This window comes from Bufo gargarizans, chromosome 3 (assembly GCF_014858855.1).
Source record: "Bufo gargarizans isolate SCDJY-AF-19 chromosome 3, ASM1485885v1, whole genome shotgun sequence".
NCBI lineage: Eukaryota > Metazoa > Chordata > Amphibia > Anura > Bufonidae > Bufo > Bufo gargarizans.
The window spans coordinates 531772777-531798031 of NC_058082.1; the positions used below are offsets into that span (position 1 = coordinate 531772777).

Here is a 25255-nt window from a genome sequence, read left to right on the forward strand (position 1 = left end):
GGCAAAGAGGTGACATTTCTCATTGCCACAGGAGCTCAATTAAGCGTGACTAACTCCAAATGGCCCTGTTTGTACAATTGTAGGTTTTAGTGGAAAGAGCGGCACTAAAGAGACTTTAGCTCAGAATGTTGGTTTGGAAATACCTGGCTATCCGAGAAGTAAAATTAACATTTGGCAGAAAACATCATAGGAACGGACATCATGAAAAAATGGGGCTGGGTCATTGACTTAGGGAATACGGTGATCTGGAAAGATGATGATGGATCTAAGCCTGTAGGCATTGATCCCACTGAATACAGTCAGGTTGGGACTGTTAGCTTAACAGAAGTTGTTTCTTCAGAACATTTGTGGCCAGACACTGGTGATGATGAAGGAATTGTACAATGTACTCCTCCTTTGTGGGCACAATTCAGAAATAAGGTGGGCACAATGAGAGAAGTACTTGTGAATGTGGAAGGGAGATCCTCCTCCCCAAAAGCAGTACAAATTGCCACCTGAATCAATTGCTCCCATGTCTAAGATCCTACAGGAACTGCTTGATCAAAGTGTCATTAGGAAGGCTAATTCAGTAACGAACAATCCCCTGTGGTGTACCGTGAAGCCTGATGGTTCATACCAAATGTTATTGGACCTAAGACTGCTGAATAAGTATACCCCAAATGTGGCACCCATTGTTGCAGAGACTCATGACATGATGGCACGACTGAATGCGAAGGCAACGTTTCTCTTTGTTGTAGACATCAGCAATGGGTTTTCAGCATTCCTCTTGCAAAGAGTTGTCAATACAAGTTTGCATTTTCTTTAATGGATGAGCAATATGTATTTTGCAGATTGCCTCAAGGAGCGCATTTATCACCCAGCATATTTCATCAGGCAGTTGCAAAAGTATTGTCCAAAGTTTCGAGACCCGATTGTCTGTTGCAATAGGTTGATGACATTCTTCTAGCCACTGAGGATAGAGGGTTACATTTGTCTCAGAATTCAGGGATCCTTCTTCCCTGTGCTGTCGAGAAGAACATGGCACGTGCTGACAGCAGCGCGTGCCATGTCAGTAATGTGAAAGCGGCAGAGCAGCGGCGGGTCTAGGCGCAAATGGTGACAAGACTACAAAGTCTTGTCAAGATTTAGCAATTCTAGGTCGCATTTGCGACCATTTTGGTCACCATCTGGAGCCCTGGAATTGTTTTCATTGTTGCACGAAGCAGGTTTATAATTGAATACCAAGAAAGTCAAGCTGATGCAAACTGAAGTGAGATATCTTGGAGTGTTAGGCTAGTTTCACACTAGCGTTCGGCTGTCCGCTCGTGAGCTCCGTTTGAAGGGGCTCACGAGCGGACCCGAACGCTTCCGTCCAGCCCTGATGCAGTCTGAATGGATGCGGATCCGCTCAGACTGCATCAGTCTGGCGGCGTTCAGCCTCCGCTCCGCTCCGCAGGCGGACACCTGAAAGCTGCTTGCAGCGTTCGGGTGTCCGCCTGGCCGTGCGGAGGCGTGCGGATCCGTCCAGACTTACAATGTAAGTCAATGGGGACGGATCCGTTTGAAGATGCCACAATATGGCTCAATCTTCAAGCGGATCCGTCCCCCATTGACTTTCAATGTAAAAGTCTGGACGGATCCGCTCAGGCTACTTTCACACTTAGCTTTTTTTTGCAAATATAATGCAGACGGATCCGTTCTGAACGGAGCCTCCGTCTGCATTATTATGATCGGATCCGTTCAGAACGGATCCGATCGAACGCTAGTGTGAAAGTAGCCTTAAACAGTCCAGGAAAGAGACAGCCTCTTCAAGAAAGGATTGAAACCATTGCCTCTCTTCCCATTCCAACATCACACACGGCTCTAAGACATTTATTGGGTCTGGTAAACTTTTCCAGAAAAGTCATAGAAGGGTTTGCAGAAAAATCTAAGCCTCTACATGATCTCTTGAAAAATAATGATGATGACCCTTTTGGACCATGGGAAGAGGAACAACAGAAGGCATTTGAACATTTAAAGCGAAATATGCAAACCTCTCCAGCATTGACAACGGCTATGCCTCTGGCACCTTTTGCTTTGCAGGTTCATACCTCGGACACGGCTATGTCATCTGTACTCTTGCAGAATGGCGGATTTTGGGCTATTTCTCCAAGCTCCTCACACCTGTGGAAAAAGAGTTTGAAACTTGTGCAAAACATTTGGTGGGTGTTCATTTCGCTGTCAAGGCAACAGAACAAAATCATTCTGCAGACTCCTCACTCCACAGTAAAACTTCTCCTTGAGAAAAACATCCCGGGTCTGTTGCATCAAAGATTTGCACATTGGTTGTTGTCTTTATCATCAAAGCAAATTGAGATTGATCACAAGGCCAAGTATGTACTTCCTCAACTAATGCAGTATGAAGGGAAAGTGCATGAGTGCTTAGAGACATTGTGAACCAAATTCATCTCTCTTCAGAAGAGATTCAGAGAACGTTGATGAACCAGTGTTCGTAGATGGTTCCAGATACTGTTCAGAGGGAGAATACTATTCAGGTTATGCTAACTGGTACCCGGAGAGGGGATATGCAGGCTGCCAGGACACTATTCAGCTCAGAGAGCAGAGTTAGAAGCTGCCAAGACAGTACTGACAATTGATGAGAAAGAAAACAAGAGTCCCTTGGTTATTTCTAGTGACAGCTCATATGTCGTGAGATCACTGACAGACTATTTACCAGTGTGGGAGAAGAGAGGTTTTGTAGATTCCTCTAACAAGGTCCTGGTTCATAGTGATACACTCCAGAAAGTATTTAGGATAGCTACTAAAAATCCAAATGGTTATGCTATAGTCAAAGTCCAAGCACATAAGAAAAGGCAAACATGAGCTAGGTATTGGAAACAACACTGCAGATGCATTGGCGAAGGAAGCAGCGATGACAGGAGGGTTTGAGGGAGAAACTGAATCTTTGAAAGATTTACCATTTACCATAAACAGACGTGCATTTGCCTCTTTTGCAGAAGAACAAGCGAAGGATTCGTCCATTGCTGCTGCTCAGGTTGATCCAAAACCTCCTTTGTTTGTGAAAACAGGGTTTTGTGTCATGACTGTAAGGGGGAATTGCCTCCTGTTGTCCCAAAACACTTACAAATTGAATTCACCAAATACAATCATGAGAGTTTAGGTAATTTGGGTCAGAAAAAATTGTTAGTTCTCAAAAAGAAATTTTACTGGGACAAAAAAATGGAGAAGACTGTCCAAGATGTTGTTCAGTCAGGTCTCATTTGTGCTCAAGTCAACCCGCGACCTAAAGGACAAAAGCCTCCACTTTTACGAATTGCACCTGCAGATGGTCCTTGGTCTACATTACAGATAGACTACATAGGTCCTCTACCTTCAGGTAAACATGGACTCAGGTATGCATTAGTGGTGGTGGATGTATTTTCACAATGGGTAGAGATCTTACCTGTCAGAAAAGATGGTGCTCTCTACAGCGAGGGCATTGGTGAATCATGGGTTTTGTACTTGGGGGATCCCAAGAATGATTACCTCCGACAGAGGAAGTCATTTTACAGGTAAAATCATGGAAACTGTTTGTGCTATTCTAGGCGTAAAACAACGGTTCCATGTATCCTATCACCCACAATCTGCAGGCATGGTGGAAAGAATGAACAGAACAATTAAGACAAAGATTGCAAAACTGTTATTAGACAAAGGGAATACATGGCTTGATGCAGTACCCTTTGTACTGAGGAGTATAAGAGGAACTGTTTACTCTACGACACAATATACTCCATTAGAATTGATGACGGGAAGAATAATGCCATTCATTTTCCCAAACAAACCATTCTTGTCTACTCCTCAGAAAGATGCAATAGCAAGGTCCAGGGGGTTACAGTTATTACAGGAGAACTTAAGTATAATTCTTCCATATGCTGCATCCAAAATGCAACGCATGATACCACCTCACTCTTCTAAATTTGTGAACGGTGCTTGGTAATGATTAAGACCTTCAGGAAGAGTGGACCTTGGGAAAGTAATTAGGAAGGTCCCTTTGAAATCATTGATACTATGGGACAAGTAGTGATTTTGGTTCAAAGAGCACCGAATACTCGCAGACAACATAAATTGTGGGTACATGTTAATCAATGTAAATTGTATGTACGGAATAAATTGAAATGATATATTAAATATACGCCTATAAGTACAATAGAGCAAATAACATGGGGATAGGCGCTAAAACAAAATAATAATGTCTTTATTAATTGTCTGATTAAGAAATAAGGGGTATCAACCGTCAGTATAATGTGCAAAACTGACTTTAACAATTGTGAAAACACTGATATATACCAAATAGCACCACCATCTGGATTGCCAGTGTAGTCTCACAAGCTACTAGCATAAGGGGCTCATTCCACCACAGGGTTCAAGATGTGTATCCCAGGGTGAAAGGTATCAAGGGGATGTATTGGTATAGGGAATTTCACCAAACACCACTCCAAACAGTGAGAGCCAGCGCGCAGACTCTCACTGCACTAATAATCACAGGTGCTGGACTATGGCAGAGCAATAGCAATCACTCCAGGTGGATTAAAGGAGCAATGGTTGCCCTGACATGTCCCTTATTTGCAACAGCTCAACGCTGCGTTTCCATGCATTGGGGATGCATTTCATCAGGAGCTATGTGCACCAGGTTAATACTAGAGCCCAGAGCCTCAGTGTTGTTTTACTGACCGAGGTAATGGACGAACAAACAGTGATAGAGATCCCTGCCTAGCGCCGTTTCCTCTAGTGTGAGGTACGGAGCTTTACAAACAGTCACTATCCTGCCTGAGCTAGCAACCTCTAGGCTGAGGTGCTGCGTGCTAGTGTGCATGTAATCCGGCACTGTGATGGCCGCAAAGCGGCCCACAGAACGCCGAGCTTTACAGGGTGAAGCCCCGCCCTGTTAGACACGCCTCCGTCAATCAGCCAATCCGGCCAGGAGGCACGGCACAAGGCAAACCAAAGGCTGGAGGAAGGAGGAACAAGGTGAGTCACAGGGAAAGCGCAGCAAGCGCCACATAAACAAAGCAAGGAATTTACAAGGCGGCTTTATATATATTTATCGCAGCATGGACATCTTTATTGTAATATACAGTGAAGGAGAGTCACTCCAAGAGAAGTGTGTAAAAACGGACAGACACATAGATTCATGTGTGTAGCCACTTGTATCAATGATCACACACATGAATCCACTTCTCATAGTGCATTGTACAGTATCACAAAGAAATCAGCCTGGTCACTAGATAAACGGGACGTACGAGATCGCATCATTGAGGCCGGATGGTTTGATGGTATTCAGAGAAAAAATCCATCTCGCCTCTTTTTGCAACAATATGCGATCATAATCACCGCCCCTTGGTGACGGCTTCACAGAGTCGATCACTTGAAATTTGACCGATGATGTATCCCCCCTGTGAAGGTCAAGAACATGACGAGCAATTGGCGTATCTTTGAGATTGGTAATATCCAAAATATGCTCCCCAATCCGTCTTCTTAGCTCTCTGATGGTTTTACATACACATGTCATTAAATACACAACACCAACTGACTTGCAATTGTGGAAAGACTTAATGAAGAACGTTTTATCCGCAGTGCTGTTAGTGAAGCTTTTGGATTTTTTAATGAACCCACAAAATTTACAGGATCCACAAGGAAACGTACCTGTAAGTGGGTTTCGCAGCCATGACTGCGGACGGGGGCTGATGTACAGACTATGTGTCAACATATCACGTAAATTATTGTTGCGGCGATAAGTGACTGAAGGGTTGGCTGAAATCATCCCACCAATATCCGGATCGGATTTCAAAATGTCCCAGTGCTCGTTAAGGACATGGCGCACCTCGTCATGGGCGCCGTCAAAAGTCCCAATGATCCTCACGATGTTCTCACTATTGTCCCTCTTTTTCGGAGACAACAACCGATCCCTGTTGGTACTCATTGAGTGCTGGTAAGCCTGCTTTAGACACTGCTGAGGATAACCACGACACTGAAACCTCTGCTGGAGATCTTTAGCAGCCATCCTAAAATCACTGAGATGAGAACAATTCCTCCTAACCCTCAAGTATTGGCCCTTAGGGATTCCTCTCCTAAGGGCCACAGGGTGCGCACTGTCCCATTTCAAAAGGTTATTGGTAGCTGTGGGCTTTCTGAAGACGTTGGTACTAATATGCCCATCAGCAGACAATGAAATGGACAGATCCAGGAAGGAAATGTTCTTCAAATCCATTTCTGAGGTGAAAAAAAGTCCCACGGTGTTATTGTTGAGGACCGCAACAAATTCACGGAACAAATCACTATCGCCCCCCCATAGGATCAGCACATCATCGATGTACCTGATCCAGAGGGGGACAACGTCTGTGAATCGCTCCATATCTTCACAAAACACTACCTCCCTCTCCCACCAGCCCAGGTAGAGGTTCGCAAAAGTCGGGACACAGGGACTGCCCATTGCGACCCCCCTGAGCTGGTGGAAGATAGAGCCATCAAACAAAAATACATTGTGTGTGAGTATGAAACTCAACAATTCCATTACAAAGGCATTATGGGCCCTGTATTGTTCACCCCTCTGCTGAAGGAATGTTAGGATCGCTCCACAGCCCAATCCATGAGGGATTGAGCTGTAGAGCGCCTCCACATCCAAACTAGCTAGATAGGTACCACTGTCACATTGGACACCATCCAAGCGTCCCAGCACATCCATAGTATCCCTTACATGTGAGGGCAAGCTGTTAACAAATGGACGCAGGATGGTGTCAACATAAGTACTGATATTGGCTGTCAAACAATTGTTTCCAGACACTATCGGCCTCCCCTTTAGAGGTTCATACCCCTTGTGAACTTTGGGGAGACAATAAAAGGCCGCAGTGACTGGGTGTGCAGGTAACAAGAAGGCCAATTCAGTCTTATCGATGAGTTTCTTCTCAAGGGCTTGGTTCAAAATACAGGACAATTCCACCTTATAAGTTGGCGTGGGATCAGACGGAAGTAGTTCATATGTAAGCTTGTCCCTGAGCACGCTCATACACATATTACGATATGGAAACGCGTTGAGCTGTTGCCAATAAAGGACATGTCAGGGCAACTATTGCTCCTTTAATCCACCTGGAGTGATTGCTATTGCTCTGCCATAGTCCAGCACCTGTGATTATTAGTGCAGTGAGAGTCTGCGCGCTGGCTCTCACTGTTTTGGAGTGGTGTTTGGTGAAATTCCTATACCAATACATCCCCTCGATACCTTTCACCCTGGGATATACATCTTGAACCCTGTGGTGGAATGAGCCCCTTATGCTAGTAGCTTGTGAGACTACACTGGCAATCCAGATGGTGGTGCTATTTGGTATATATCAGTGTTTTCACAATTGTTAAAGTCAGTTTTGCACATTATACTGACGGTTGATACCCCTTATTTCTTAATCAGACAATTAATAAAGACATTATTATTTTGTTTTAGCGCCTATCCCCATGTTATTTGCTAAATTGTATGTACCAAAATAATGATACTGCTTTTCTTCATTAGGGAATGAAATTCTTCATGGAACATGCATTCTACAACGGAAAAGCTGTTTCATGATGGGAATGTCATTGTTGATGATGATGTTCACAACTACGTTCGCAGAATTCCTTCATGATAAAAAAGAGTGACCATGATACAGAGACTTCAATCACGAAGAAGAAGAGGATTTCATCTTGAGGATTTTCTGGAAGAACAAATTCAGGATAATTCCAGAGACGGGAGTCTTTGTATGGGTTATGGCGCTAACCGTTGAATTACATTTCAGATGAGACATAGATTTATGGGTAAATACGTGGTTAGGATGTAATGAGGACACATGTACAGCGACCTCATTATTCCAGTAGCTGGAAGAGAACAAATGGTCGTTCCAGCAATTCCTGTGTGTGAAACAGGTGATTTGTTATCAATTGCAATCTACTGAATTTGCATATGATGGTTCTCGTATAGAACTATGGGATCTTTCTTCATGTCTACACTTTGTTTCTAAAATAATCTGTTTACTGGAGAAAGATAAGGCGATTTATCATTCTTGTCTCCATAATCATGCACGGATTGAGAATGTTCACACAATTCATGATTTGGTAACTCAAGTAGGTCCAAACAAAGGTTGTGTACAAGTGATGTCTGAGAAAGAAGAGGTCGTAGCGTTCCATTCTTCTGGTGTACATTACGAGAATTTGACAAGAGGTCTCTATTGTCTGGAAGGAGATTTCAGAGCCATGTCTATGAATTTAGGAAGATTTCTTCCATAAACACAAATCAATTGAAAACCCTTCCAATGCAATTCGATCTCACTCATGGGATGAGTGGACAGAAGTAATTAAAAAGGATAAAAGGTCTTTTAAAAATATTACGTGAACAAGTAAAAGAAGCTGAAATTGCATTTAATCATCAAGGACAATTATCAGAAATAGAACATGAATGGAATACCATGTCTGGAACATCGTGGTGGGGAAAATTGAAGAAATCTGTAAATATGTGGACAGGACCTTCTGAACAAAGTTCAGCCATTGGGAATACTTGGTCCCATCCAATTATTATTATATTTGTTGTGATATTTCTGTGTTATCACATTTTATTATGTATAGGATTAGGAAAACATAGGAATATAAAGAAAGAAATTAAGAAGGGAGACAAGATGTTAAAAGAAACTTTACAAAGAACTCAGTGTTCCAATTCTATATTGTATACCGAATCAGAAATAGATCAGCCAAGTGCTATAACCTGGTCAATGAACGAATGGGATACCAATGGGGAATAATAGCGTTAAATTAGAAGGTTATGATTGAACACTTTAGTAGGACGGGGTTTTTTAAGGACCATGAGCACTTGTGTGATCTTGAGACGACAATAGTATTGGAAAGGTTAGGAATCCTCCTCAGCTTATCATTATTAGCTTCACATATAAGGATCACTTAGGAAATCCTGATCTAAGGGGTTTTACTTGTTGACCATATATGTTTGTTAGAATGTTACATTTAGGATACAATGTAACTATGGAGAGTCAGCCTATAAAGGGGCTTCGTCTCATGACATTGGGGGGCGCTCTCCGGCAGACCCCCGTCGCTCCCTCCGACAGACCCCCGTCGCTCCCTCCGACAGACCCCCGTCGCTCCCTCCGACAGACCCCCGTCGCTCCCTCCGACAGACCCCCGTCGCTCCCTCCGACAGACCCCCGTCGCTCCCTCCGACAGACCCCCGTCGCTTTAAGGGAATAACCTTTTCACTCATTTGAAATGGTTTTGTTGCTTGTTACTGTATGAGATTCATCTGCTGGGCTTTAATTTTTCTCTTCCTAAACTTTGTAACCTTTTCTTTTTATGCAAATTAAATCCTTTTATCTTTCATCATAAACTCTCCATACTTTGTGGGCTCCTTCTGAAGCATTTCTTACAAAATTAGAGAAATGCTGGCCGATATTTTGCAGCCGAGCCCGCATCCTTCTCAGGGCCTCCTCGTCCTGCCAATACACTCCTCCAGAAGGCGCTACAAGACCCTTCAGACTAAACCCAGCAGGTTTAGGAACAGCTTCTTCCCCACAGCTGTCACCCTACTGAACCCTCTCATCTATACTCCCTTAACCCTCTACACTCCTCCATCCCTCCCATGACCGTCATTCATTCTCAACATTCACAGTATGTTCACATTGGTGACGGCTATAGCTGTGTCATAGCAATGTCTCTGTATAGTCCGTACCTACACTTACACTGTTCACTATTACGTCCGACTATAGCACTACCCTTCCACTTCTGGAGCTATAGTCATAGTATAGTCTCTGTATAGTCCGTACCTACACTTACACTGTTCACCATTACAGTCCGTCCATAGTGCTCCTCTTCCACTTCTGGAGCTATAGTCATAGTATAGTCTCTGTATAGTCCGTACCTACAGAAATATTTGCTCAGCACACACCTGTATGTATACTTGCAGGGCTCCAGACTAAAAACAATATTAAATAAAATATATATATATATATATATATATATATATATATATATATATATATATAACGGACAGCACTCCAAGTAAAAGTAGTGGTGTTTATTCACCCATGTGGAGGGCAATGTTTCAGCTCATACAAGAGCCTTTTTCAAAGCTTGAAAAAGGCTCTTGTATGAGCTGAAACATTGCCCTCCACATGGGTGAATAAACACCACTACTTTTACTTGGAGTGCTGTCCGTTTTTCATCTGTATTGTATGGGGTAAGCAGCTACATCCCTGGACATAGCACCCACATTGTTTCTTCCAATGCCGCCATTTATTTCTCATTATATATATATATACACACACACACACACACACACACACACACACAGTACAGACCAAAAGTTTGGACGCACCTTCTCATTCAAAGAGGTTTCTTTATTTTCATGACTATGACAATTGTAGATTCGCACTGAAGGCATCAAAACTATGAATTATCACATGTGGAATTATATACATAACAAAAAAGTGTGAAACAACTGAAAATATGTCATATTCTAGGTTCTTCACAGTAGCCACCTTTTGCTTTGATTACTGCTTTGCACACTCTGGGCATTCTCTTGATGAGCTTCAAGAGGTAGTCACCTGAAATGGTCGTCCAACAGTCTTGAAGGAGTTCCCAGAGATGCTTAGCACTTGTTGGCCCTTTTGCCTTCACTCTGCAGTCCAGCTCACCACAAACCATCTCGATTGGGTTCAGATCCGGTGACTGTGGAGGCCAGGTCATCTGGCGCAGCACCCCATCACTCTCCTTCATGGTCAAATAGCCCTTACACAGCCTGGAGGTGCGTTTGGGGTCATTGTCCTGTTGAAAAATAAATGGTGGTCCAACTAAACACAAACCGGATGGAATAACATGCCGCTGCAAGATGCTGTGGTAGCCATGCTGGTTCAGTATGCCTTCAATTTTGAATAAATACCCAACAGTGTCACCAGCAAAGCCCCCCCACACCATCACACCTCCTCCTCCATGCTTCACGGTGGGAACCAGGCATGTAGAGTCCATCCGTTCACCTTTTCTGCATCGCACAAAGACACGGTGGTTAGAACCAAAGATCTCAAATCTGGACTCAGCAGACCAAAGCACAGATTTCCACTGGTCTAATGTCCATTCCTTGTGTTCTTTAGCCCAAACAAGTCTCTTCTGCTTGTTGCCTGTCCTTAGCAGTGGTTTCCTAGCAGATCTTCTACCATGAAGGCCTGATTCACACAGTCTCCTCTTACCAGTTGTTCTAGAGATATGTCTGCTGCTAGAACTCTGGGTGGCATTGACCTGGTCTCTAATCTGAGCTGCTGTTAACCTGCGATTTCTGAGGCTGGTGACTCGGATGAGCTTCTCCTCCGCAGCAGGTGACTTTTGGTCTTCCTTTCCTGGGGCGGTCCGCATGTCAGCCAATTTCTTTGTAGCACCTGATGGTTTTTGTGACTGCACTTGGGGACACTTTCAAAGTTTTCCCAATTTTTCGGACTGACTGACCTTCATTTCTTAAAGTAATGATGGCCACTCGTTTGTCTTTACTTAGAATTTGTATTATGGCAAGAAAAAAGCAGCTAACAGTCTATTCAGTAGGACTATCAGCTGTGTATCCACCTGACTTCTCCACAACGCAACTGATGATCCCAACCCCATTTATAAGGCAAGAAATCCCTCTTATTACACCTGACAGGGCACACCTGTGAAGTGAAGACCATTTCAGGTGACTACCTCTTGAAGCTCATCAAGAGAATGCAACATGAAGAGAAGACGTGAACAAAGTTGCGGCACTCACCGAAGTATGAAAATCTTCTTTATTGAAGCTTCCTCCAGGGGCGGACACAAAGTTGCAAGCGGCGACGGCCATTTCGCGCGCGGGATCGCGCTTCCTCAGGCCACTAGATACGTCATTGCGCATACGTGCGCTTTATGCAGGTGGATAGGGGGACGGCCGAAGCCGTCAGCAACTATCTCGCTCCCACAGATACATGACAAAACTAAAATACATGCAAACAACAGGTACGATTATAATGAAAACATATTACAAAGAGATAGCACCGAAATTAGAAACACATCAGAAAAAGGCGAATGTTGGGGAGCGCAATGCAGAAGCACAGCACATACATTGAATTTCAAGTGGCAATATTTGAATTATCACCAATGAGTGGTGGCAATATAAAGGGTCAAGAATACAGACCCCCGCGACCACGTGTGCCCAGTCACATTTATGTAATGAATTCGCCAATGCGGGAAAAGAGAAGATATGTATGTAGTTGCAGCATATAAACAAAAAAAGGGGGCATCTCTATATCGAGCACATGCGACTCATAGGAACACTGACATACCAGTCTGATATTGTCCACCCACTCTCATCTCTCCTTCTAAACCCTGGTATGTTCGCATTGAACCTTACTGCTACCCCAGCTTTCCCAGTCTGATATTGTCCACCCCCTCTCATCTCTCCTTCTAAACCCTGGTATGTTCGCATTGAACCTTACTGCTACACCCAGCTTTCCCAGTCTGATATTGTCCACCCCCTCTCATCTCTCCTTCTAAACCCTGGTATGTTCGCATTAAACTATTAATGTCTCTTTTCCTGCTGGATTTATTGAGTATTTGTTTACACTACTTCACCCCTGTATCTGGTCCTCCCTTGATTAGTCCATATGTAGCCCCCTCCCCTCTTGGTCACACCTGATTGATCACTGAGTGGTATAAATCTAAGGTCTTAGGTCTTTTCAGACCTTGGTCTTTCCACATGCAACAGCTCTCAAGTGCAACTCCTTAAGTGCACAGACTGAATTATACCAGAATGGGACCAGAGGGGGACCACAGGTAATTAGGCATAGTCAATGCAAACAATGTTTAAATTTTTCCTCTTACTCCTCCTACCTTTCCACAACCTCCTGAAATACCCCCACATCCATTCACCCAGCAAGGAACTATTCATCTCTTCTTCCATCTTACCTCCTCATCTGATCGCTTGCACAAACCTGTTTGCCAACATAAAACACTTCCTTCCCCCACACACAGACACCTCCTGTCCTCTCCTACTCTCACCTATTAACACTTTCTCTGCTTCTCCTTACTGCTGGTGAAATCTCTCCAAATCCAGGACCCCCTCAGCAAATCCCCACCATCACCTCCATGTCCCACTACAAATCTCTTTCTACAAATTCCTGCAACCCCTTAAACCTAATTACCATTCCTCTGACCCCTGCCCCTTTGGCTCCTCTTGCAGGAGCATTATGGAACGCGCATTCCGTCTGTAACAAACTGTCGTACATCCATGAACTGTTCATCTCTCAAAACCTTTCCTTTCTGGGTCTCACAGAAACATGGCTGACACCCTCAGACACCTCCTCCCCTGCTGCACTCTCTTATAGTGGATTTCAATTCACTCACACCCCCCGCCCTGGCTGCAAACATGGTGGAGGAGTTGGTATTCTCCTATCAGACACCTGCTCCTACAGCACAACTCCACTGCCACCCTCCATTACGCTCACCTCATTTGAAGTACACTCTGTTCGCATCTACTCTCCCTCCAACCTTCAAGTAGCTGTCATTTACCGCCCTCCAGGCCCAGCCACCATCTTTCTTGACCACTTCAACACCTGGCTACTACACTTTCTTTCTGCCGACATCCCCACTATCATCATGGGTGACTTCAACATCCCTATTGACACCTGCCACTCGGCCGCCTCTAAACTCCTGTCGCTCTCTTCATCCTTCGGCCTATCACAGTGGTCCTCAGCTCCCACCCACAGAGATGGCCACACTCTGGATCTGATCTTCACCCGCCTCTGCTCCCTATCTAACCTTTCTAACTCGCCTCTCCCCCTATCCGACCACAACCTACTCACCTTCTCTTCACTGGTCTCTTCTGTAGCCCCCCCGGTCCACACACCAGCACACCCCCGCAGGAACCTTAAACATCTCGACCTTCGCTTGCTTTCTGACTCTCTTCTCCCACTCTCTACCATCTGTTGCCTCCAAGACCCAGAAGCTGCTACCACCCTATACAACACCACAATAAGTACAGCTCTGGACACTGTTGCCCCCCCTCACACATAAAATCCGGAAAATCAACAGACAACCCTGGCACACCAACCTGACCAAGAAACTCAGACAAGCTTCCAGGGCTGCTGAGCGACGATGGAAAAAATCCCCTTCTATAGATCATCTCACCGCATACAAGCAATCCCTTCTCATATTCAAATCCTCACTCGCTGATGCAAAACAGGCGACTTCTCATCTCTCATATCTTCCCTGTCACACAGCCCTAAACAACTTTTTAGCACTTTTAACTCCCTTCTCCGCCCCCCAGCGCCCCCACCCTCTCCTCTCTTCTCAGCTGAGGACTTTGCCAAATATTTCAAACAAAAGATAGTCCACATCAGAGAAAGCTTTACTACACAGACCCTCTACACAACTGCTCGGTCCTCTCCCCCTAAAACCCGCTTCTCCACCATTACAGAAGAAAAACTCTCCACTCTACTCTCCAGATCACATCTCACCACCTGTGCACTTGACCCGATCCCATCCCACCTCATCCCTAACCTCACCACAGTGTTTATCCCAGCCCTAACTCATCTCTTCAATCTATCACTAAACTCTGGTGTCTTCCCCTCTGCTTTTAAACATGCTACCATTACACCCATCCTCAAAAAGCCTTCACTTGACCCATCTTCCTTGTCCAGTTATCGCCCCATATCACTTCTTCGGTATGCCTCAAAGCTACTTGAACAACATGTCCATTCTGAACTGTCCTCCCACCTCTCCTCTTGCTCCCTCTTTGACCGCCTACAATCCGGCTTCCGAACCCACCACTCGACCGAGACTGCCCTTACCAAAGTCACCAATGACCTACTGACAGCCAAAACCAAGAAACAATACTCTGTCCTCCTTCTCCTTGACCTGTCCTCTGCCTTCGACACTGTTGACCACACCCTTCTGTTGCAAACTCTCTCATCTCTTGGCATCACTGACCTGGCCCTCTCCTGGATCACATCATACCTCACAGACCGGACATTTAGCGTCTCCCACTCCCGCACCACCTCCTCGTCTCATTCCCTCTCTGTTGGTGTCCCGCAAGGCTCTGTCCTAGGACCCCTGCTCTTCTCTATCTACACTTTTGGCCTGGGACAGCTCAGAGTCCCATGGCTTCCAGTATCACTCCTATGCTGATGACACACAAATCTACCTTTCTGGTCCAGACATCACCACCTTACTATCAAGAATCCCACAATGTTTATCTTCTATATCATCCTTCTTCGCTTCTCGCTTTCTTAAACTTAACATGGATAAGACAGAATTCATAATCTTTCCCCCATCTTGTTCAACCCCCCCAACAGACCTATCTATCACGATCAATGGCTGCACATTATCCCCAGTCAAAAAAGCCCGCTGCCTTGGAGTGACCTTAGATTCTGCCCTTTCCTTCCAACCGCACATCCAAGCCCTTTCCACCACCTGCCGCCTCCAACTCAAAAACATCTCCCGCATCCGTGCTTTCCTTAACTTCGAATCTGTGAAAATGCTCGTACATGCCCTCATTATCTCCCGCCTAGACTACTGCAACATTCTCCTCTGTGGTCTTCCATCTAGCACCCTCGCACCCCTCCAATCTATCCTCAACTCCGCTGCCCGACTAATCCACCTCTCACCTTATTACTCCTCTGCCTCTCCCCTCTGCCAATCCCTTCACTGGCTCCCCATTGCCCAACGAATCCACTTCAAAGTACTGACAAACACATACAAGGCCGTCCATAACCTGTCCCCTCCCTACATCTCTGAGCTACTTTCCCGATACATCCCCACACGCACTCTCCGATCCTCACAAGACCTCCTTCTCTCCTCTCCTCTTATCGCCTCTTCCCACAATCGACTCCAAGATTTCTCCCGTGCATCCCCCATACTCTGGAACTCGCTACCCCAACATATCAGACTCTCACCTACAGTGGAATCCTTCAAAAGAAACCTGAAAACCCACCTCTTCAGACAAGCCTACAACCAATGACCCTGCTGCCTCTATACCGCCATGACCAACTCAACCCGCACCTACTGTGTCCTTCTCCCATACCATGTAGATTGTAAGCCCTCACGGGCAGGGCCCTCTCTCCTTCTGTACCAGTTTGTAACTCATCTTGTTTATGATTAGTACAATTGTCTGTTATGTATGTGCACCGCTTATCATATGTACAGCGCTATGGAATGAATGGCGCTTAAATAATAAATAATAATAATATCATTCCTATCATTCATTCCCACCGCATGCATTGCTTCCGTCTGCATGATCCACCTTGCCTCCCTCTGAAGGAGCAGGCGATGCCGGTCTCCACCCCGGGGGATGGGACGGACATGCTCCACGCCCGCAAAGGAGAGGCAACGTGGATGGGCATCGTGGGCCGTGCAGATGTGTTCAATGAGGCGTGGACTGCCTCTACCTGATCGAATGGAGCCAACGTGTTCGCGAATGCGCTCGAATAGAGGGCGAATTGTTTTTCCTATATAGAAACGCTTGCAAGGACAAAAAACTACATATACCACGTAGGACGTACGGCAATTAATAAAGTCCCGTACTGTGTGTTGTACCCCACCTATTTGTAGGTATTCACTGCAGACGTTTAATGCACAAAAAGAACAATGGCCACATTTAAAATTGCCCACAGGTTTCCTAAGCCAACTCTCATCCCTAACCAATTTATCTTTGAGTATAGGGCACCTTTTAAATGTGACCAATGGTCTGTTGTTGGTGAAGCTGTTAAGAGTAGAGTCCCCTTTAAGTAAGTCCCAATTGCGATTAATAACCTGTCGAACCATCTCAGCAACCGGGCTATACTGAAAAGAAAAAGCAAAGCGCAAGGGTTTGGCATTGGTACCCTGTTCCAAGAGCAAGATGCTGCGGTCTAACCGAGCCGCTTTTTGGAGGGCTAATGAGACCTCTCTCAATGGATAACCCCTATCAATCAGCCTAGCCTTGAGTTCCCCAGCCTGTCGATGGAAACTTTCGTCTGTATCATTTATCCTGCGCAGTCGGACGAACTGCCCATACGGGACTGCGCGTTTGACAGACGGTGGATGGAAACTGGTCTGGTGGAGGAGCGAGTTGGTCGCCGTTGGCTTACGATAGCCGCTGGTGTGTAACACCCCATCTTTTACCATGACATGTACGTCTAGAAAATCCAGAACCTCACCACCAAAGTTGATGGTGAACTTCACGTTCATACGGTTACGTGCGTTCAAATGATCGACAAATGCACGACACGACCCCTCGCTCCCCGACCAGACAAATATCATCCACATATCTTAAAAATAGGGGTGCACCGAAATGAAAATTCTGGTCCGAAACCGAAAATTCAGGATACCCCTTGACCGAAACCGAAACCGCCGTTTTGCCCAAATACTTTTAAAAGACCCCCCACCCCATAACAGTGCCATCCACAGACCCCCCCACCTCATAACAGTGCCATCCACAGACCCCCCCACCTCATAACAGTGCCATCCACAGACCCCCACCCACCCCATAACAGTGCCATCCACAGACCCCCACCTACCCCATAACAGTGCCATCCACAGACCCCCCCACCTCATAACAGTGCCATCCACAGACCCCCACCCACCCCATAAGTGCCATCCACAGACCCCCACCCACCCCATAACAGTGCCATCCACAGACCCCCACCCACCCCATAACAGTGCCATCCACAGACCCCCACCCCATAACAGTGCCATCCACAGACCCCCCCCCACCCCATAACAGTGCCATCCACAGACCCCCCCCCAATTGTACAATTAATAGAAAATAGCGGGGATGGACTGGGAGGAGGAGCTGGGGGCCGGTGCGTTCACTGTGCTCCGGCCCCCAGCTCCAGTAGTTATAAAATGTTGTACAATTAATTCTATTCACGAGGCCCCCCTCTGCAGTATTACATTCAATACAGCCACTTCCTACTCACAGGGCTGTGCTGGCCGGCCGGGCAGAGGAGCGGCAGCGTCACGACTGACGTCATGTGCCCGGCCTACTTTCTGAATGAAGGAGGCGGCGCAGGCATGTGACGTCAGTCGTGATGCTGCCGCTCGTCTGCCCGGCCGGCCAGCACAGCCCTGTGAGTAGGAAGTGGCTGTATTGAATGTAATACTGCAGAGGGGGGCCTCGTGAATAGAATGCTTATTAATTGTACAACATTTTATAACTACTGGAGCTGGGGGCCGGAGCACAGTGAACGCACCGGCCCCCAGCTCCTCCCCGCTATTTCCGGCCGATATGTAAAAATATCGGCACAAACAGATTAGGTGCATTTTCGGCCGATATTTTCGGCCGCCGAAATTTCGGTGCACCCCTACTTAAAAATAAGTGGATGTGGCGCATGTAGGGGTTATCCATTGAGAAAATGTAAGTCTCCTCAAATACCGCCAGGTACAGGTTAGCAAATGTGCACGAAACAGGCGTGCCCATAGCTGTACCTAGTACCTGGCGGTACCACTGTCCATCAAATTGAAAGACATTATTGCTTAGAACAAGGTCCAATGCCTCGTGGATAAAGTCACCAAATGCCGTACTCTTGTTGCTTCTGCTTAAAACGGTGCTGATTGCCTGGAGTCCTAGATCATGGGGGATCCGGGTATATATAGACTTTCGACATCTAGGGATACGAGACTGAAATCCTCCTGCCACTCAAGACATCGGAGTGCCCGGAGAAAATCTCCCGTATCCTTTAGATATGTCTGAGTGCCTCTTAGCAAAGGTCTAAGAAGCCAGTCGATATAACCAGACAGAGGCTCCAGCGCTGAACCAATTCCCGCAATAATGGGGCGACCCGGAGGTCGGGTCAGAGATTTATGGATCTTTGGTACAAAATACCAAGTCGGGATTTTAGGAAAGGCCGGAATGAGTTTATCCCTCATAGTTTTAGGTAAGAGCCCATTATACACATGTTGATTAATAAGTCGACACAGCTTGGAGGATATATCGGGTATAGGGTTTCCCCTTAACTTGGAATACACCGTACTGTCTCCTAGCTGCCTACATGCCTCCTCCATATAGTATTCCCTAGGCAGCTAGGACCACATTCCCTCCCTTGTCGGCCGGCTTAATGACCATATTATTCTGCTTCCTCAACCACAAAAGAGCACGGGATTCTTCTACCGTAAGGTTAGAAGGTGCTGCGGGGTACACCAGCGCACGTATTTCTCTCAAAACTCGCTTGTGGAAAAGGTCTATTGGTGAGCCGGCCGGCATGGGAGGAAGGAAGGTGGACCTGATGCCTCCTGTGTATCTATTAAAGTGATCCACAGTATCCATAGGTTCATCTGGTTCGGTGTTGGAAAGGAAATGGATGCAGGATATCTCGTCGTCACTGAATTTACCTAGCAGGTGGAAATCAGTGAGTGACATGGTAGCTGGGACCTCCCCCTGTAAGGGGTCAAGGACCTGGGAAGGGGTCTCAGAGAACAGCTTCTTAAGGTACAATTTGCGAATGGACAAAAACAAGTCAATCTCAAAATCAACTAGGTTGAACTGTCCAGGTAGGCTGTATCCCAGCCCTCGATTGAGGAGTGAGATACAGCCAGGGGGCAGTTCAGAGCCCGTGAGATTGACAACTACATCCTCAGTGGGTACGTGTGCATTCAGTCCATCGGGATCTACTGACGCCAAGAAACCTGACGTCTCCTCCTTGTAGATTTCCTGGTCCCTCCGGATTTGTCTTCTGCGTCTGCCACGCCCCCTTCTCGTGCCTTTTCTAAAGGGGTCGTTTCTTCACCTGAATTAGCTCCATTCCCTTCAGATAAGCTTGATTCGGAGTCGGTGGCCCAGAAATTATGGCGTCCTCTACGTGGCGCGCGCTTAGGGCGGATCCGCTTTTTGCCCCAATCAAAGACACGATCTGATTCGTAATCATTTTTGTCGCTAATGAATTTGTCCCTTTTGCGATCCTTAATGTCTGCCTGTGTGGCTAGTAATTTCTTGTTTAGCCTTTTCTCAAATCCACTAAACTGCGATTCGAGGAGTCGTTTTTGAAGCTCCTCTCTTGCTTTTGTTAGTTCTTCTGTGACTGTAGTGTATTCCTGCTGGTCACGAACCAGCACAAGTTCCATGATCTCTAAAGAAAATCTCTGATGTGCTGCCTTCCACTCCCCAGTGAAGAGGGGATCGTCCTCATATTGTACAATTTCTTTAAATAGGCGTAAGCCTCTGGGGACCCGTCCGCTTTTCTTATAGGATTTTAGCGATTCAATGGTCCAAAACAATCTGACCTCTTTATCAGCCAACTGGAATACTTTTGTTTCCAAACTTTTATTGCTAGTAGTATGCACATAATCCTGTTGGTTGCAGGTAGCAAAAAAGGTAGCTCATCAAGAGAATGCCAAGAGTGTGCAAAGCAGTAATCAAAGCAAAAGGTGGCTACTGTGAAGAACCTAGAATATGACATATTTTCAGTTGTTTCACACTTGTTTGTTATGTATATAATTCCACATGTGGTAATTCATAGTTTTGATGCCTTCAGTGTGAATCTACAATTGTCATAGTCATGAAAATAAAGAAAACTCTTTGAATGAGAAGGTGTGTCCAAACTTTTGGTCTGTATATATATCTATATATCAAGGAGCCAAATAAAATTTTTAGTCGCCAAATTTAAAATACATATAATTATGGTATAATAATAAAATAAAAAAACGACACGTCATCCCTAGGGTTGTCACGATACCATAAAAAAGTATTACGATACTCAATACCACGTGAAAAAAATAAAACACCAAAAAAAGCCGTGTGGCGCGGGCATTCCACATTTTTTGGAACGTCTGGACCATAATAGAACAGTCCTAACCTAATTTATGTCGGGACAAGGTGACAAAAAAAAATGGCTAATTGCACAAATGTAATTTTTTTTCTGTTACGGCGTTCACCGCATAGGAGATATTTTTAAATATTTATACTTTTTCCGACGTGGTGACGTGTAATATGTTTTTTTTATTTGTTTATATATGTTATATGTAAAATTGGGAAAGGGAGCGATTTAAACTTTTTGTAGTTTGGTGGTTTTTGTTTTTATTTACTAAATATTAACCCCCTTAGGGGCTAGAACCCTTGTCCTATTCCCACTGATAGATCTCTATCAGGGTGAATAGGACTTCACTGTCCCTGCTGCCCTGTGCATAGTGCACACAGCAGCAGGGATGTTACCATGGCAGCCAGCGATTCAGTAGCGTCCTGGCTGCCATGGTAACCGATCGGAGCCCCAGGCTTACACTGCTGGGGAACAAAAGGGTGGTCCCTAGAGGGAGATAGTGTACGAGCACTCTCCCAAGGTATACTGCTCTGTAACAAAGAATGTATAGAAAGAGTGAGGGGCAGTAACGTTTTAAAACTGAAGAGTTTATTTGAACTATTTTAAGAATAAGCCCCTACCAAACAAACAAGACAAACGACAATTAACAGTGTGGGATCCACATTAGTGAATCACCGTTGTGCGAAACCGCTGGTAATATTGCAGTACCGCGGGACCGAACAAAAAAGCAGCACCATATGCAGTCTTTTGGTGGGGTACCGCAGACTAATGAAAATGCCAGAGGCAAATAAAAGGGTGGGTCTTACCGGTGGTGCCAGTTGGGACTTTGTAGTCCAAAATCCTGGAGGATGAGGGGCTTCTCGGGTCCGAAAAACACGTCCTCTTTTTGATTTCACCTGGTGCCAGGGGCTGCAGGGAGAAACTATCCCTGTTTTTGCCCTACTTGGCCTGTAAATCCCTAGGTGCCTCCTAATACGGGGTCCTTTCCCCGCAAGGGGTGGCCTCGTCCGGAACCTAACCCTAATAAGTGAACCCTAATTGGCCCTATAGGGACAGCGTAAATTGGCCCCAAAGGGTGATGATGGCTGGTAGGGTAGAAAGATATCTAAATTCTGATAGATTTATTCTGCGTCCCTACGCGTTTCATCTAATAGAGAATAAATCAGAACAAAAAATTGTGCCTCCACTTCATAGAGAATGAAGACCCCCCGACTCATCAGGGGACAGGGGTCGGGGGTGGAGGATTAGGTCTATACCCTTGTCCTATTGTGATAAATAATGGGAAAGGGGTCAGCCAAAAAAGAATTGCGCAGACCTGACTAGACCAGTGTGGTCCCAAATCAGTCCGGATACTATTAAGGTCATGGAAACCGTGTTGCTGGTGCCATGAGAAGCGGGAGTGTGGTCTGACGCCCGCATGTGATGTCAGCGTCTGTCCAGACAGACGCTGACATCACATGCGGGCGTCAGAAACGCGTAGGGACGCAGAATAAATCTATCAGAATTTAGATATCTTTCTACCCTACCAGCCATCATCACCCTTTGGGGCCAATTTACGCTGTCCCTATAGGGCCAATTAGGGTTCACTTATTAGGGTTAGGTTCCGGACGAGGCCACCCCTTGCGGGGAAAGGACCCCGTATTAGGAGGCACCTAGGGATTTACAGGCCAAGTAGGGCAAAAACAGGGATAGATTCTCCCTGCAGCCCCTGGCACCAGGTGAAATCAAAAAGAGGACGTGTTTTTCGGACCCGAGAAGCCCCTCATCCTCCAGGATTTTGGACTACAAAGTCCCAACTGGCACCACCGGTAAGACCCACCCTTTTATTTGCCTCTGGCATTTTTATTAGTCTGCGGTACCCCACCAAAAGACTGCATATGGTGCTGCTTTTTTGTTCGGTCCCGCGGTACTGCAATATTACCAGCGGTTTCGCACAACGGTGATTCACTAATGTGGATCCCACACTGTTAATTGTCGTTTGTCTTGTTTGTTTGGTAGGGGCTTATTCTTACACTGCTGGGGCTCCGATTGGCACTGCCACTAATGAGAGGGAGTGGAGGACCCTGGGGCCACTGCCACCAATGATTATACTTAATACTGGGGTTGGGGGGGGGGGCTCCAGATGGCGACCAAGACTTTTTAGTCTTGTCACCATTTGCGACTAGACCCGCCGCAGCTCTGCAGTTGAATACAGCGGCGGCACAGGAGCTGATGTTCTCTGCCCGCCGCCGATGTTCTTCTCAGCAGTGCAGTGGAGGAGGAGTCTCTCCCTCCCCCCTGTGCTGCTGCCGCCAATAAGAAGAGAGACGGGGGGAGGGGAGGGGCTGTGGCCACTGCGCCACCAATGAAGATAACTGACCTGTTAATACAAATAGTTGCGGCACCTGAGGGGTTAACTGCATCGGATCGCAGCTCCTTGTCATAGAGGTCGGGTGCCGGCTATTTGATTCCGGCACCCGCCTCCTGTATTTGTATCAACAGGTCAGTTATCTTCATTGGTGGCGCAGTGCGCCCCCCCAACACGCCAGTATAATAAACATTGGTGGCGCAGTGCGCCCCCCCCAACACGCCAGTATAATAAACATTGGTGGCCCAGTGCGCGCCCCCCCTCCAGTATAATAAACATTGGTGGCCCAGTGTGCCCCCCCCCCCAACACCCCAGTATAATAAACATTGGTGGCCCAGTGCGCGCCCCCCCCCCCAGTATAATAAACATTGATGGCCCAGTGCAGCCCCCCCCAGTATAATAAACATTGATGGCCCAGTGCAGCCCCCCCCCCCAACACCCCAGTATAATAAACATTGGTGGCGCAGTGTGCCCCCCCAACACCCCAGTATAATAAACATTGGTGGCCCAGTGTGCCCCCCATCACCCCAGTATAATAAACATTGGTGGCGCAGTGTGCCCCCCCCCACACCCCAGTATAATAAACATTGGTGGCCCAGTGCGCGCCCCCCCCCCCCAACACCCCAGTATAATAAACATTGGTGGCCCAGTGCGCGAAAAGGCAATTTTTTTTTTTCACTTCTTTTTTTTCCATCTTGAAGATCCAGTGGGGCCGATGGCTGTACTATGCTTTGCTATGCTCTTGCGTTGCAAAGTATAATACTATCAGATGTCCTGTAGGTGGCTACAGTGGACGCTTTTGCAAAGCGTCCGGTTGCCATGGCAACTACCGGGCGCTGCCATCACAGCGCGGCAGCCCCGATTGTTGATAGAGGGAGTTTAGGGGGTTACAGCAGAGTGTCAGCATAGAGCTGACACTCTCTGCTGATGGCGGCGGCTCAGGAATGGACCCGCCGCCATCACACACAGCAGGGGGACCGAACCGCACCGGGGGCAGCGCAAATGGGGGCAGGCTGCATGAATGTGGATGGGAGCGGGGTGCATAAGGGGCAGGCGGGGACAAGGGGGGGCACGAGGACACTCCGCAGAGCGCAGATCAGAGCCTGAAACTGGCATTTTAACACTGCCGCGATCCGATTGGTTAGTCTGCACAGACTAACCAATCGGATCGATTGTCGGCAAGGGACCACTCCGATTGGTCCCTTGCCGGCATTACTGCACTGTATGCTGTCCGTACAGCGGCAGGGGCGGAAGCTTTAATCCAAGCGTTTAATCCAGAGCTGCCTGACGTTTATACACGTGGCATCTGTACGGAGCATGTGCAAATATCACCTATATAAACGGATTGCAGTTGTGAAGGGGTTAACAAGGTTCCAAGTGGAGCTTCAACTTGCAACAACAAGAAATGGGAGGGAGACGGAACATTTTCTGAGCATTCAATTAATTTAGAATAACGATTAAACTGAACCGGCTGTTTTTCAGCTGATCCATATGTTAGGACCACAAGCCTTTAAAAGGCCAAATCTGTGCAAAGATGTGGCTTCATTGTCATCTTCTGTCAGGTAGTCACACGTTGTGATGGCAAAGACAAAAAAACTCTCCCTGCATAAGCGGGTCTCTCACCGCGCGCCATCGCTGCTGAGGGGGGACGCAGTAAGACACTCATTTGGAATTTCTTAATTGATCCTGAGGGTTATGGAACAAAAAAGTCAAGTGGAAGACCCAAAAAATGTCATCAGCACTGAGCCGGAGGATCCAATTGGCTGTCCGTCAAGACACTGGACGATCCTCGACCCAAATTAAGGCCCTTACTGGTGCTGACTGCAGCCCCATAACCATCAGACGGTATCTGAGACTGAAGGGCTTCAAAACCAAAAAACGTCTTCAAAGACCTCGTCTCCTTGAACGCCACAGAACTGCTCGTTTGGACTTTGCCAGAGAGCACCGAACATGGGACATTCAAAGGTGGAAGAAAGTTTTATTCTCCGATGAGAAAAAAGATGTAACCTTGATGGTCCTGATGGTTTCCAACGTTACTGGCAGAACAAGCAGATCCCACCTGAGATGTTTTCTACGCGCCACAGTGGAGGGGGCGCCATAATGGTCTGGGGGGCTTTTTCCTTCAGTGGAACAATGGAGCTTCAGG

General features: G+C 46.4%; 1 protein-coding gene across 3 annotated transcripts in view; it reads right to left on the bottom strand.

The window, feature by feature from the left end:
- HASPIN (histone H3 associated protein kinase) overlaps window positions 1-25255 on the bottom strand; it is a 134966-nt gene that overhangs the window by 105837 nt on the left and 3874 nt on the right. The window contains exon 1 of one of the 3 annotated variants that reach the window (XM_044284043.1): window positions 11768-11798. The exons of the other annotated variants lie outside the window; for them this stretch is intronic. The gene's annotated coding sequence lies outside the window, so the exon portion shown is untranslated. Of the gene's footprint in view, window positions 1-11767; window positions 11799-25255 lie in introns of those variants that run through there. 3 annotated transcript variants of the gene reach the window in all.